The following is a 14,786-nucleotide window of genomic DNA, read 5'->3' as shown; positions in this document are numbered from 1 at the left end:
ATCTAAATCTGAACCGATTTCTATGAAATTCACTAGTGATCAAAAGAGTCATAAGAAAAACCTTCGTGCCTAAATTCGCTAGAATCGGTTGACAATTGACGATATTATTGCAGTTTTTTTGCAAATCGATCGAAATACCCAAGAATAGAACTGTCTAAGAAAAATTCTAGTTCATGTTAGGAAAGAGGTAGTCCAATGAAATTTGGATTGGCATAAAATGGATAAATGAAACTAGTTAAAGCGTGCTAAGTTCGGTCGGGCCGAACCTTATATACCCTCCACCATGTATCGCGTTTGTCAAGATTTTTGTCCGGTATTCCTTTATAGGCAACCCAAGAATAACGGATAAAATTTGCCATGCTTTAAAGCTAAATCAGGTTATGGACCGATTCAGGCCATACTTGGTATGGATGTTGGAGACCCTAGTGGAAGTAATTGGGCAAAGTTTCAGGCAAACCGGATAAACCAATTCAGGCCATACTTGGTTTGGATATTGGAGACCCTAGTGGAAGTCATTGAGCAAAGTTTCAGCCAAACATATTATAAACCGATTTAGACCATACTTGGAAAAGTTGTTGGAAGACGAAACAATACACTTTATGCAAAATTTCACCTAAATCGGATAATAAATCGGCTTACATGGCAGCTACATCAGGTTATGCACTTATTTAGACCCGCGCAAAATTTCAGCCACATCAAATGAGCATAACGCTCGGTATAGACTCAAAAAGTCAAGACTCCAGATTGGTGTATATGGCAGCTACGCCAAAATATGGACCGTTTTAGCCCATTAACAATACCAACCGACCTGCACTAATAGGAAGTATTTGTGCAAAATTTTAAGAGCCTGGCTTTATTTCTTCGAAATTTAGCGTGTTTTCTTCGACAGACAGATTGACTGACGGATATGGACGGACAATACCATCAAGAATACATATAAACGGTGATTTTTTTGAGGTTAGGATTTTCATGCATTAGTATTTGACAGATCACGTGGGATTTCAGACATGGTGTCAAAGAGAAAGATGCTCAGTATGCTTTGACATTTCATCATGAATAGACTTACTAACGAGCAACGCTTGCAAATCATTGAATTTTATTACCAAAATCAGTGTTCGGTTCGAAATGTGTTCAAATTTTGTTCAGCGATGAGGCTCATTTCTGGTTGAATGGCTACGTAAATAAGCAAAATTGCCGCATTTGGAGTGAAGAGCAACCAGAAGCCGTTCAAGAACTGCCCATGCATCCCGAAAAATGCACTGTTTGGTGTGGTTTGTACGCTGGTGGAATCATTGGACCGTATTTTTTCAAAGATGCTGTTGGACGCAACGTTACGGTGAATGAACACATTTCGAATCGAACACTGATTTTGGTAATAAAATTCAATGATTTGCAAGCGTTGCTCGTTAGTAAGTCTATTCATGATGAAATGTCAAAGCATACTGAGCATCTTTCTCTTTGACACCATGTCTGAAATCCCACGTGATCTGTCAAATACTAACGCATGAAAATCCTAACCTCAAAAAAATCACCCTTTATAAGTACTTTGTTAGGTCTTATTTCAATATTTCGATGAGTTACAAACGGCAACTCATAGTATACCCATCCTATGGTGGAGGGTCTAAAGAAATGTTCCTTCATATAAGGTCTTCTAATTTCGTCAATCCGTTTGTATCACATCGAAATAATTATCTGAGACCCAACATATATTCTTGATCGCCTTGACATTCTTTATGGATTTAGCCATGTCCGTCCGTCTGTCAAAAGCACGCTAACTTCCGACGAATAGAGCTATGTGCTTGGAATTTTGCACATATTCCTATTAGTGTAGGTTGGTTGGGATTGTAAAAGGGCCATATCGGTCCATGTTTTGATATAGCTGCCATATAAACTTATCTTTGATCTTGACTTCTTGATGCTTTAGAGGGCGCAATTCTTATCCGATTAGGCTGAAATTTTGTATGAGGTGTTTTTACTTCCAACAACTGTGGTTAAGTTGGCAAAATATCGATGCCACTATCGATATTTTTTTTTTGTCTGATTATCGATTAATATTTTTTCTATCGATACCATCGGAAAAGTTAATTATTTCCAAAATTTAACAAAAATAAGCGGTCCGACACAGTATGCACTTATAAGGTGAGGTCATGCGAACAGCTGAGTGCAGTTTTTTATTTTTGTTTTGATTTTGTAGTAAATCTAGATGTCAAAGGCTTGATAACACAAAAATGCATTTTTTTTTGCCCATGAACATTCCACTAAGGAACAGGGGCAAACTTCTCACATATCAATGAGTGCAGTCCGATTCAAGTTTAAGCTCAATGATAAGGGGCCTCCTTTTTATAGCCGAGTCCGAACGGCGTGCCGCAGTGTGACACCTGTTTGGAGATAAGTTTAACATGGCATAGTACCTCACAAAATGTTGCCAGCATTAGAAGGGGAAAACCACCATTTTTTCTGATGGTCTCGCCAGGATTCGCGTACTTTTCCAGTTAAAATTTGCAGGAGTATAAAAGCCATTTTACTTTCTTTAAAAATTTGCAAGCAAAAGTACGCGAACGATTCCAGTGAAAATTTGCAAAACAACAGCTGTTTTGATTGGTTCTTTATTTGCCTGCTTAGGAAAGCAATTGCTTAAAAAAATGGTGGTGAAACTTGTGAGGTATTTTCCTTAGATAAACGTCAACTCATTGACCAGAGAATGACAAGACTAGAAGGGAGCCAATTTACCGAGCACTAAGCAACGAATTTCATCCGTGGCGCCAATCCGCGCAAAGCGCTGGATACGTTGCAGAAGAATCTGGATCTGCCTCGAATCGAGTACCTTACAACTGTCTAAACACTATTATAGTACCCGATGTTTGGAAATGAGTACTGAAACCTAGAAAGGACACGAGCAAGGAGAAGTCGTACAGACCGATTTCCCTTCTCTCATTAGTAGCCAAGACACATGAAAAACTACTCCTCCCGATCCTTCCGTTGGGCAATTTCCATTCGCCGAGCACCAGCATGCATTTCGAAGGCGGCATAGGACTACAACTGCTTTACATGCCATCACCGTACACAAAAATAGAAACAACGTTCTCAAACCCTTTGATGGCAGCACTTGGTGTGCTGAAAAAGAAAACTTGGACTAACCACGTACAAAGCAATTATCCGGTCTGTGGTAAGTTATGCTGCGGCAATGTAGTCTATTCAGCTAAGTGACACGCAGTGGAATAATATTCTGATTTGTCAGAATGCCCCTCTTCGAACTGTGACGGTCTGGTGAACTTAATTTAATGCTACTCCCAATGCTTAGGGTATATTGTGGCTAGGCAAATTGCTGCGACCACTGATGTGGGGCAAATGGAGCTTTCTATTTGGTCATGTGGCGGCTACGAACACTGTATTGTAATTAAAGATATCTATATCCGTTCACAATTGGCAGACTAATTTGCACACATTTTTTTCAATCCCACTCTGCATCACTTGTTTAACTGCGCAGCCAGTCCACTCAATTCAATGGCAGTATCCTCCCTTCTTTATAAATTCAAGGAAACGGTGTTGGTTTCATCGGGGCTCTCCGTTGAGGATGATTCCATCAAAATACTTAAAAACCGATAATTGCTCTTTTCTTGGCGTCTGGAAGGATACAATGTTTTAATTTTTCAAGATTTTCCCAAATAATTTTTCGTTTACTTTCTAATGTAGAACAACCGACTTGAGGTAAAATTACAAGTTCATTTGGCAAGTTTTCTGTACCTGAACACTGGCTGCTGCCTTGAATCTTTATTAACAGTAAATAAAAATTAAACAAATTTTGGTTTTGAGGAGTTAAATGTGCAATTTATTATAACTTTTTATCTTTGCTTCTAATGGAATGAAGAAAAAGAAATACCAATAACACAAAGCTGTATAATTGCCATGGCCGAATTATTTTAAAGGTTGTCACATTTTGCCAACAACATAAAAATCACCATCTTACCATGAAGCTGATCGACATTTTGCCAACACAAACAAAAAAATTTGTATGCGTGTGTATGAACGTGTGCAGAAAGTTTACGTACGCAAGCAGAGGATATGCGTCTTAATACCGTTAAATCGGTCCTGCTGTTAACAACGGTTCGCGTGAGACAACCTTTTTAAATCACCTGGATGAAGTTAGCAACGATAACTCGCAAGATGACAGTAATACAGGGTGACACTGACACAAAAAACACAGCATGTAGGAAATTATCAACCGTTTATAGCTGCTGTCGCCAGAATATTAAGCTGTGAACAAATTTATTCCATTCTGGAGGACGAAAATTTACTTTGTTCAAAAATGTGCGCACACCAATAAAGGGGAAATCAATACCTTTAATTTGGTATACAACGCTTAACCCAGAACTGCTTTTCGTAAAACAAACCTTCAAGATTTCTGAAATTGGAGGGCAGGACACAAAACTCAGATTGAAGACCATAAAGGGACTTCGTTCAAAAAAATACATACACAAATTTAAAGGGAAAATCGCTACATTATCACATTTACCAGAGAATTGTTTTTCGTAGAACAATCCTTTCAGATTTCTATTTTGAAACTGGAGGGCAGGGCTTAAAATCCAAATTGAAGAGCAGGGCACTAATTCCAGTCTGGAAGCCATAAATGGATTTCGTTCAAAAAAGTGCGCATACCAAATTAAAGGGAATATTAACATCTTTAATTTGGTGTGCCACAAATACACCTGAATTGGTTTCATAGAACGATCCTTCCAGATTTCTGTTAAGATACTGGAGGGCAGGGCAAATTCGGTTGATGGTAACATTGATGATAACTATATAGGGTGGCATAATATTTTAAATTTCTACTTTAAGCGGAGTATGCACCTCTGGCGAAATTTTCGTTACCATAAGAAATGCATTGACAAATCCTAAACAAAATTTTTGTGACCGGTACCCAAGGGGTATTTATTAGGTGGCCGCATCAACCCAGCTGAGAGAATTTGTCAACTCATTTTCGAATTCTCCGTAAAAATATAAACTTCAAAATAAATAATTTATAAATTGTGTTTGCTGCTTTTATCGTTTTTAGACTTAGGGTACATAATGACACGCGTCTAGCAACCTCATTCACTATCAATTTCACTCAGGGAACTTAGGTCTATTGTGTCGCCCCCGAAAGATTCGAGAAGCGCAGAAGTACAATGCCAGACATTAAAATGAAGATTAGGAGCCAACATGCTTTACAAAACAGCCAGGAGGTCTGGAGAAGCTCCCTCCAATATGCAATTAAAAGTTATAGTAGTCAAGAACGGCGAAATGGCTTTTGCATCAAGATAATTTAAACAGAAAAATGATTTTTTTCTAGCCAAAATCCTGCACCTACTCTCGCAATTTCAGAGCAGTCTCATAATAGATGCTCAACCGTCTATGATTCCTCCTCCTCATCCCCACAAATCAAGCCTAAGTCCGCCATGTGACCAGCGCAAGGTCAAAGTTCTAACATTGCAATGGCTTTTCAGGACATTCATTAGTGAGAGCTGCAGCTCCATCACAACTAGCAGAGGTCCCCTAAACATACCAAGTTACCTAGTATTTTGACAGCATACTATATGCACTCTGAACGGCTACACACCATGATGACAACGTCATTCTCGTAGCCAACAAACTTTAGCTGTCCTTTTCAAATGACATGACAATACGAAAGATATTCAAAAGCCAAAAATGGGTACGCAACCCCTCATTATGGCTATTGATTTCTAATCACAATCTTCCTATTTGGACCATTTGTTAGCATTCACTTGGTAGCTATCTACGGCTACAATAACCTTATGAAAACTTTGTAAACCTGGCATTTTGGTGGTTTTTTGGGTTGTTGTAGCCACATTTTCATGTGGAGGTGGCAATCCTTGTCAGGCTGCTGAAGGTGAGCAAGCTCGTTCCGGTCCACGGGACCGATCGCCGCGGGAACAGGTTGGCCTTTGGTTATTTCAAGGCGCCAATAACCCGCCTTGTCATATCGAGCATCATAGGCACTCAGTATTTATCCAAGAGTCGGTGCCGCCCGGCCTCTCACTGAGACTCTCAGCTCAATACCGCCGATTGCCCATGACTGCAGTTGCAGCTACTCAGTATGGAGCATTCCACTATTCGCAACCAGTAGACGCGTCCGGTAGGTCGCAGCTCAGCTTGTCGTGACAGCAAAGAACACCACAGAGATCGGACCCCAATGTTCTAGCCAGTTTTGTGAGTAAAGCCACTGGATATAATTGGTATTTTGAACTTTTTTAAATAAATATGTGTTTTCTTGACACCCAAAAATTAATAAACTTCTTCTTGCTCTGATTGGTCGAAACAAATTTGACGAACATTTTAAATGTCGGGGCGAATAGAATTTTCTTCGCCCTGTTTACAAATATTGACATATCAAGTTCCCAAAAAATATGCTTTGTTGTACTTATTACAGGATTCACTAATAGAAGGTTAGGTCACATGCAAAAACACAAAGTGGATAGGCCCCATAAACATCATTAAGGATGTCAAATCTGACGATTGAAAATGTCATCATATAGGAGAAAACGTAAACAAAGAATGAATGTAAAAAGAGAACAAGTTGACATCCTCAATGCCAAGTACTGCCAAATATTAAAAAAAAAGTATATCGGCTGATCGCTTGGCTTAACCTTATTCAGTGAATCCTGTACTTATTAAGTACGACTTGCCGGTACCGTAACCGAAAATTTCATTTGCTGGTACGGAGCTCAAATGAAGTGGCAGGGTGACATAATAGGCTTTGGAGAATTTTTTCTTGCAACTACGAAAGAAAAATTTTTTTTTAATAGCTCCCAGGATTCACTGAATAAGGTTAAGCCAAGCTATTAGCCGACATAATTGTTTTTTAATTTTTGGCAGTACTGATTTGGCAGATTTGACATCCTTAATGATATTCATGGGGCCTATGCACTTTATGTTTGCGCAAGTGACCTAACCTTCTATTAGTGAATCCTGAGCACATATTTACTTTATTAGCCAAAAATCATTAAAATTCGACCAAAACTATAAATCGATATTTGTCCCCATCTTGTATTCTACACAACTATTTTTCAGTGGCGACATAAATGTCTTGGGTGCAACCGGAAGTTTCGCTAGAGTTGGAAGTTGTATTGATGGGTTCGAACGCTAGGCAACGGCTCTCGCTGTTGCTCCGCGTGCCCAAGTTGGAATCCCTGCCGGTTATGCCGAATTTTTTCATTTTTAAGTTTTTTGCCTGTAAGGGTGAAGATCAATTAATTATACTAGTTTTGTTTGTTTTTCTTTACAAATGGAAAAGGAAAGCCAGAGTTAGCAACAACCGCTATGGGACGCGTTTCGTCTTTGGTTAGAAGACTTTTCAACCATATTATATGTGATGGCTTCAAGGGCCGTGCGTTGGTATGTTGTATTTGCATCGTATTAAAACCAATACTATATTCAGTTTTCGCGTTGAAACTCCATATAAAAAAAAAACAAACGGAAAAATTACCGAAATGTGTTCGTTTCGTCATAACTTGTTTTTTCATCTAGGGAAAATTTACATTTTGGGACGCCCATTGAGAGCACAACCACAGTCGCTGTGCAACAAGTAATTTCCCTTGCGAAATAAACGCGATCGCCAAACTTCTAATTGTAACTGTGTGTTTGTTAGTGTTAGTGATGTTGCTCACATGTATTTAATCTGGGTGGAAAAATATAAAGTGTTTGCGGATGCATAAATAAGAAAGTATTTTTTTTAAATATAAACAAATATACTCGAAAGAAAAAAACTATTTATTTCACAACAAGCAACTCAATCAATTTGTACGAAATAAAAAGCATTGTGAAAGAATGTGTTTTGCTTTTGGTCTACAATTACAACAACAATATTTTAATAAAAGTGAAAGATCCTGACAAAGGCTTTTAGAAAGTTGTGCTTATTTAACTTATAACAGTGAAAATACTACAAAATCTAATTATTTTTACAAACAAATGCTGCATTTTTCTCTTTTTAAATTGTTTTTGTTTGTTTACGAAGGGTGGTTTTGGTTGAAATTACAACAACATACATGAATTTCAGTACGACCTGAACACTCACATTTGTGTGTACACTTACACGTAAGCAGGTGAAAAATTGTTTGATGCCATATTAATTTTTATATGTAAATGGCAACAATTTGGCCAAGAAAAAATTAAATGTGGTAATCTTGTCAAGCCACCGAAAGAACGATTTCCGAAAAATTTTCCACCAAAAAGAACGTAGTACTAGCTTTTAATTGCGAAAACCCCTCAAAGATACAATTTCCACATTATGTTATCATTGAGATTTTTTAATGTTTCAAAAAAGTAACCGTGAAAACATGTGCTTTCACCAAATAATTCATTAAATTTAAATTAAAACGATATAGGCTTAGTTTATGTTGCAATTATATACATACTTTTATACTTCTTGTATAAATATTTGATTTTACATAAAAAAAGAAAAAATAACGAATTCAGCAATATATCGCCATGAAATATGACAAAGAGTAGTTTAATTTTATTAATAACAGGGAAAACCCGCAAAGAATTAAATTGATCTCAAAGGAATCTAATGGCCTCTATGTTCTCCTCTATTGGTGCTCCTGCCGTATGTTCGGTTTTGCCTCCAATGGCAGCTAACTCTGTCTATATGGTAATATTCAAGGTAAGTAAAAGCAGTATTACAAAAAAAAGGATATCTGTAATTAGTTTTCTTATTTAATCTCTTGATTTTTCTCTTTTTTGGCTTTAGGCTACGCCCAACCGGAGGGCATTTTTAGGGTACTAGCCTGGAACAAAAATTCCTATTGAGACTTCCTACCTGCCTAAAGGGTGCTCTATCTATTTGGGAAAGGTAGATACCATAAAACACTTTCGGTGGTACAATGAAAAATAAGTAGCCTATAAGCAAATGCATACCTTTTCGAAAAACTAATTTCACTGTTATTGTTTTATTCTTAGATAATCTGTACATCCGTCTGCCCAAACGTTTAGGTTTAAGTATAAAGAGTTAGTGTCTATGTAGCCGCCACCTGGAGCACTGCGTTCTGCGAGTACGTTTGAAGGAGGTCCCACGATGGTGCAGAGGCGGTGAGCCGTAGGTCAGCAAGCTGAGCTATGTTTTCTTTTACTTTTAAATAGTTTTCCCGCTAAAATTAGTTCGTAAGGTGTTTAATAACAATAGCTTTTAATTGAAGTCTTTTTTTTTGTAATAATAGTTTGTAACTTCAGTCTTTAAGGCGAAATTATAATTCAGTTTCCATTTCTTTAATGTTGTTGTTGTTGTTGTAGCAGTTTATTTTGTTCTATCTTTCGTCTGCTTGATTCTGTTGAGTGTCAAGACCAAGGAACTGTGCGACTAAGATGGGGTGCGTCCACAGGGATCTGGGTCTGTCCGGGCAGTTAAACAGGTGACGTGTATCGTGCGGTCCCTGGTTACAATCAGGACATACATCTTGCACGTCGGCATCAATCCTAGCTCTGTGGGAATTGAGGCGGCTGCATCTGCGGGAACGTAATTGAGCCAGAACTACTCTGGTTTGCCGGGGGAGGTCGATTTCTTCGGGTGCAATGGGTTGCGGTCGTTCTCCAAGGACTACATTCACCCGGTAGCCAATTACAGCATCTGCTACCGTGTCTGCATGAATGTTGTTTAGACTCGCTTGATATGCCGCTTGATCTAGAGGTTATCTCTTGTAGCGCTGATCTCTAGATCGTGTAGATCTACCTTAAGGCTTCTGGGCGGTGGATATCTATCCACAAGATGATGATTTGGATGGTTTCTGCGATAACAGCCCAAAAGGTATTGCTTGGACAGCATATGGTTATGTCTTCGCACTGGTAAGATCTTTGTCTTCTGATGGAGGTGGTCCACATGAGAACTGAGGAGACAGCCCGTCGCAGTTCGGAGGGCGGCATTCTGACAGATCTGAATATTATTCCACTGCGTGTCACAAAGTGACGAGACCACACTGGCGCTGCATAACTTACCACAGACCGGCCAATTGCTTTGTACGTGGTCAATAAGGTTTCTTTGTCTGTCTAGTCTTTGTCACCCCAAGTGCTGCCAGCAAGTGACTTGAGGACCTTGTTTCTACTTTCGACTCTATCGCAGATTGCTGTGGCATGTGAGGAGAATGTCTAAGAGCTGTCAAATGTGACGCCAAGTATTTTGGGACACTTGATGGTCGGAATCATTTCTCCATCGACCATCACAGTCAGGTCAGTATTCACCTCACGCGTATTTGTAGTGAACAATGTGGCTGAAGATTTGGTGGCGGATATCTTCATATTTCATGCAGCGAAATATGAGGCAAGCTCGTTGAGGTAGACGTTCAACCTATCGCAGATGTCATCAATGGTTGGGGGCCTGATGCCATGATCGTACAATCGTCCGCATATGAAACGATCTCTATGCCGTCTGAAGGGGGTGGAATTGAGGATAGGTAGAGGTTAAACAGTGCCGGAGATATCACCCCACCTTGGGGAACTCCCTGTTTCACTCTACCGTGTTTCGACTTCTTATCCCTAAATTCCACAAATGATTGGCGACCACACAGATAATTCGCGACCCATCGTTTCAGGCCTGGCTGGAGGGACGTGTTGGCGATGTCCTCAAAAATTTGGCATGGCTGACCGTGTCGAATGCCTTCGATAGGTCCAGTGCCACGAGGACCGTCCTATCACATGGCCTGGGTTGATTGAAGCCACGGCAAATGTGTGTGGTGATGGCATGCAAAGCTGTTGTTGTGCTGTGCAATCTCCGAATTCCATGTTGATGCTCGGCGAATGGAAATTCCTACGAGGCTCGGGAGGAGTACTGCCTCAAGCGTCTTTGCCACTGGTGAGAGAAGGGGGATCGGTATGTACGACTCCTCCAAACTCGGGTCTTTTCCAGGCTTAAGTAGCGGGATCACTCTGCCCATTTTCCAGACATCGGGAACTATAAGAGTGTTCAATGACAGGTTGAGGACAATGGTAAGGTACTCAACTCCAGGTGAATCCAGATTCTTCAACATCAATGTAGTGATTCCGTCGGGGCCCAACGCCTTAGAAGATTTGGCGCCACGGATGACATTCGTAACTTCGCCCACTGTTAATTGTGATGGCCGTACTCGTGGCTCGGAGACCACGAATGGCTCGCGAATGGAAGCGAATGGCTCTCCTCCTGGGCTCACTTGAGGTATTCGACCGGCTCCTGCTTTAATAATATCTCGGAATTTCCTCTCGGCCATAAGCACATCAGAGGGGGGTGGCAGTTCACTGAAGAGGCGATTGGAATACTCTCTGAAGCCAGTGCAATCGGCCTTCTTATAATTGATAAACGTCCGGCGCTCAGAGGTTATGAAGTCGGGTGGTCGGTCGATGGTGAGAATTATGGAGAGGTGGTCTGACCCCAAAGAGATGACGGCTTACCAGGATACGTCACTCAGGAGATCAGGGGATGCAATTGAGATGTCTGGCAAGCTGCTGCACCTTCTCGTAATCCTAGTGGGGGCATCATCATTTACCGTGCAAAACGTGAAGCTCTCGAGAGAGATAGGTCTATACTGCACGGAATGGTGTATTACGAAGGCCAATCCCTCACCTCCATTCCTTGAGCGATCCTTACGTAGCACATTGTAACCGTGACAACTGTGCAAACTGCAGGTGTTGGTCAGCTTTGTCTCCTGGATCGCTGCGACCAATAAGCTCTTCCGACTCATAAAGTCCACGATCTCATCGATCTTGCCACAAAGTCCGTTGCAGTTTAACTGCAAGAACGATACACTTCCCGCCACTGGCCTTGCAATATTAAGGCTAGGATGCTGCCGTTGCGTAAATTGCCGTACGGGAGAGGTCGGGGGGATCACATTGTCCGACGACGAGGACGCCGAAGGCGACGACGACGACGACAATTGTGACCCACCGCTGGCTATGTTCGCACAGTACCTTGCGACATAGCCAGTATGACTATACTCCCGTAGTGAAGATTGGCCAGAGCAAGATCGAAAATGTACCCACTCCATGCACCGGTTACACCTCACCGACACCGACCGATGATGAAGGCGGTTCTGGCAAACCGAACAGAACCAGGGTCTTTTCAATCCCGGCACGAACCAGAAGCGTGCGGAGAAGGCACTTCGGGATGTGCCTCTCCCATGACGAAAAAAGACGAACACGTACACTGAGGCGGCAGCCCTTGTCGATGAGGATTCCATCGGGTCAATCCGGTGCGTACAACCGGCTGCCATGGGATTTCTTTAAGGTAAGCTATCCTGGTAGCTTCTCAGCTTATCTTTTAATGTAGACTTTATGGTTAATTATTATTTTAGTTTTAAGTTTATAGTTCTTCATTTTGTTCATCGTTCTGTAATGTGTAAATTTTCGTTGTTTAAGAAAAGAATTCGAAACTTTGATTTGGTTTTCTTTCTTTACATTCTGAGAATTCAATTATTTTTTTTTATTTTGCATCTTTTTAAAACGACGTGTCTTGTCACTCTAGGATTTCCTTTGGATCATCATACACTAGCTATGCAGTGATTGCAGCAACACAACACCAACACTGCACGCGATTGGCTGCTCCTTTCTTATAAATTGTCTGTCAGTTAAAATCCAAAGGAAAGATTTTCCTTATCGGCCAGTTGCCTCTGCGTTGTCATTTTGTCCCATCATGGCGCACTTCCCAGCCAGAACTTCCCCTGATAGGCATTCAGACATGGGTCGTGGTTCACCCATATCCCCTATTGTCCTATAGAGGTGCTTATATGCATCAAAGAGCGCAGGCGACAAACCCAACCATCCTTTGAACATCACTGTTAAAGGATGGGAGGAAAAAGGTGCAAATTTCTAAGATATTTCTGCCCTTACAATCCAATAATTCTGCGCGGCGATCATAAAATTTACTTGGTTTGCTATCCCTACTTGTATGGACCGCTACCCATATTAGTATACCATCGAAAATAGCATCTTTCTACAACTTATCGTTCAGCCTTATTTTAAAAACCCTCGTTCGCTGACTGTGGGTGTACAAATAGGCTCGGGATCTATTACACTGACTCCTTACGGAATTTACAACTCTAATTAATAATGCGTTTAATCATATTTTCAAAAATTTCCGTTAACTATAACGCATATTATAGTGTTTACGCCCTTAAGAACAATAAATTAGCTAGCAATCATAAGTGACAGCCGTCCAGGTTTCGTCATCAGAATAGCGACGGCGCACTATATGGGTGGCACCACTGTAACGCCGTGTAAATCAGTGAATGGCCCAATGTATATATATACATTTACACAGGATTCACTAATAGAAGGTTAGGTCACATGCAAAAACACAAAGTGGATAGGCCCCATAAACATCGTTAAGGATGTCAAATCTGACGATTGAAAATGTCATCATATTGGAGAAAACGTAAACAAAGAATGAATGTAAAAAGAGAACAAGTTGACATCCGCAATGCCAAGTACTGCCAAATATTAAAAAAAAGTATATCGGCTGATCGCTTGGCTTAACCTTATTCAGTGAATCCTGACATTTACAGGTAGTGGCAGTTGCCTAACAACAAAATATTGTCAAAATCTGTGAATAGTGCAACTTTGATTTTGTGACCTGCGTGAAGTTAGCGACATCTCTAACTTTCGATAGCACAACAATTTCTTAAATCACAGGGTGGCAAACATTAATAAAAATTTAAAAAGTACGGAAATTATCAACCAGTTTTGGCTTCGGGCGCCATAAAACAAGGCAATGCGTTATCTACTTCTAGCCTGGAGGCCAGGAACGGACTTCGTTCAAAAACGCAAATATACCAATTTAAATGCGTGATCACTACCTTTAACTTAGTGTATCCCAGAACTGTTTTTTGTTGAACAAATCTTTCAGATTTTCGTTTTGAAACTGGAAGGCAGGACACAAAATCAAGTCTGGAAGCTATAAACGGACTTCGCAAAGGTGCGCATACCAAATTATAGGGGATATCAATGCCTTTATTTTTATATACCACACATAACCAAAAAACTGTTCTGAAATTGGAGGGCAGGACATAAAATCCTGTCTGGAGTCTATAAATGGACTTCGGAAATTTATCAAAACTAATCGATTTTATGCACAAATAAAAATATTATGTAGTGGAACGAAGTCCATTTATGGCTTCTAGACTGGATTTAGTGTCCTGAGTTCCAATTTCGAAACAGAAAACTTGAAGGATTGTTCTACGAAAAACAGGTGTGGGATATGTCTGGTACACCATATCAAAGGTATTGATTTCCCTTTTAATTTGGTGTATGCACTTTATTGAACGAAGAACATTTATGTCTTCCAAACTTGATTTAGTGTTCTGCCTTTCAGTTTCGAAACAGAAAACTTGAAGGTTTGTTCTACGAAACAACGAACAGTTCTGTGTGGTTGGGTGTCGTAAACCAAATAAAAGGTATTGATATCCTCTTTAATGTGGCATGCGCACTTTTTTGAACGAAGTCCATTTACGTCCTCCAGAATGGAATTAGTTTATTAACCGCTTAATATTCTGACGACAGTAGCTAAAAACTGTTGATAATTCCCGTACATGCTGATTTTTTACGTGTCACCCTGTATTACTCCCATCTTGTGAGTTATCGTTGGCAACTTCATGCAGGTAGAAAAAAATTAATCGCGATTTGCACTATATATATCGTGTTTTAAATAGAATTAAAAAAAATCACTTAATTGGCGACACTTGGATTTTTGACAGGTGCCGACGAGGTTAGTTTCTATTTAGGTTCAGGCTAAATAAAAATTTTTAGTACAAATCTTATAGTCGGTGACACCCGGT

General features: G+C 40.2%; 1 long non-coding RNA gene across 3 annotated transcripts; it reads left to right on the top strand.

The window, feature by feature from the left end:
* The first annotated feature begins 2,064 nt into the window (after positions 1-2,064).
* On the top strand, positions 2,065-9,224 carry LOC106090361 (uncharacterized). Of its 3 annotated transcripts, none has more exons than XR_009397752.1 (5): positions 2,065-2,139; positions 2,195-3,166; positions 8,526-8,659; positions 8,747-8,848; positions 8,956-9,224. It is a non-coding gene; the product is annotated as an uncharacterized LOC106090361 (long non-coding RNA). The 3 variants fall into 3 exon arrangements; XR_009397754.1 differs by having other exon boundaries at positions 8,747-8,890; XR_009397753.1 differs by having other exon boundaries at positions 8,506-8,659.
* Positions 9,225-14,786: the final 5,562 nt, after the last annotated feature.

Source organism: Stomoxys calcitrans, chromosome 3, assembly GCF_963082655.1.
Source record: "Stomoxys calcitrans chromosome 3, idStoCalc2.1, whole genome shotgun sequence".
Classification (NCBI taxonomy): domain Eukaryota; kingdom Metazoa; phylum Arthropoda; class Insecta; order Diptera; family Muscidae; genus Stomoxys; species Stomoxys calcitrans.
Note: the sequence above shows the minus strand (reverse complement) of the source record. Positions and strands in the feature narration are given on the sequence as shown.